The sequence below is a fragment of the Brassica oleracea genome, unplaced genomic scaffold, assembly GCF_000695525.1.
Source record: "Brassica oleracea var. oleracea cultivar TO1000 unplaced genomic scaffold, BOL UnpScaffold01038, whole genome shotgun sequence".
In the NCBI taxonomy this organism is placed as follows: domain Eukaryota; kingdom Viridiplantae; phylum Streptophyta; class Magnoliopsida; order Brassicales; family Brassicaceae; genus Brassica; species Brassica oleracea.
This window is the reverse complement of record NW_013617611.1, coordinates 30352-31742: the sequence shown is the minus strand read 5'-3', so window position 1 is coordinate 31742 and position 1391 is coordinate 30352. Positions and strand designations below refer to the sequence as shown.

The following is a 1391-nucleotide window of genomic DNA, read 5'->3' as shown; positions in this document are numbered from 1 at the left end:
GATAGAAATTAAAGTTGGTTTACTTTAATTTCGAATCTGGTTTATTTCTAGTGTAACTAAGACCAATTTTTTAAAGTTTGCAATTGATGTCTTCTTCATCCCACTTTTCTTTCTTATCAAGATGTCTCTATTTCATGGGATTTAGTCTCTTACTGCTATCCTTATATATTGGCGAAAAATGGATCACATCAGCGGTTGATGTTTTGGCATTCGAGCATACAACTTGCTTGGTTCTTTTGTTACATTCAAGCATACAACTTGTTTGGTTCTATTTGACTTTTGGAATTATTTTGTGTCGGAATTACATTCGAACATACAACTTGTTTGGTTCTATATAGTTCATAATTTACAACTAACTAAACCGTAAATTCTTACGTAATAGCATCTGATACAACATCTACGGACATTTCTCGTGAAGTCAACATAATTTACAATAACTAAACTAGCTCTCATGATTCATCTTCTGTTTCATAGCTTAAAGATCATCTCATTTATGCTCTGCTTACATGAATGTTCTTCTTCTACAATCCGCTGAAGAGATCAAGAGATTCAGTTTCTCCAAAAACAATTTATAATACACTTACATCATTACACTGACATTTCTCGTGAAGCCAGTTTCCTACTACAACCAGACTTATAACTCTCGTAGACAAGCGGGCTTTTAGGGAAAAATGTAGTTCCAGTTCTTGGTGATCTCCTTCTCTCCATTGATGGTCAAAGAACTCACAAATCATCTAAAAACTCTGTCCTCAATCTAGTACAAACTAATTCTCAAATACCTGAAATAAAAACAAAAATCCTCATTTTTTTAACAAAACACCAATATAAACATACATAAACAAGAAATATAAAGAACATAAGATTTTTCTAATTATGTCTGAAAATTGCAGATTCTTGTTACAGAACTATCAATTTTACTTTATGGTTTCCCCTAAACCATAAACTGAGATTTAAAGTTTCATCATGTAAAAAAAAAAATTGACAGTGGAGCCAATCAAACACTGAGCTTTGCTATGGACTGGAATTTGGGCTTTTCAAAATTAAACAATCACTCAATCAATAGATGTAGTAAATGAACCCTAACAAATTTGAGTAGTAAAGAATTATGACTTATCGTTAAAATCTTCGGAGGTGATGAAGATATTTCAGATGAAGGCGACTTAGGGTTCCTCCTCTACGATGGAGATGACGGCGAGATAGTGTGGAGGAGGCGGATTTGAAGTCGGAGATAACGGAGGTGGAGGTCACAGAGATGGAAGTTGCAGAGATGACCCTGATTTTAGGTTTGTCGGCATGAGGCACTTCTCTTCACCCGTGAAAGGGTTTTGTTTTTGTTTTTGTTTTTTATTTTTTATTTTTTTTTTTAAATTATATCCCTAATACAAATTTGT

At 33.4% G+C, this 1391-nt stretch overlaps 1 long non-coding RNA gene across 1 annotated transcript; it reads right to left on the bottom strand.

Annotated features, from left to right (window-relative positions):
- Positions 1 to 443: 443 nt before the first annotated feature.
- On the bottom strand, positions 444 to 1391 carry LOC106320728. The gene is made up of 2 exons (XR_001265902.1): positions 1111 to 1391; positions 444 to 779 (listed from the first exon to the last, which is right to left on the bottom strand). It is a non-coding gene; the product is annotated as an uncharacterized LOC106320728 (long non-coding RNA).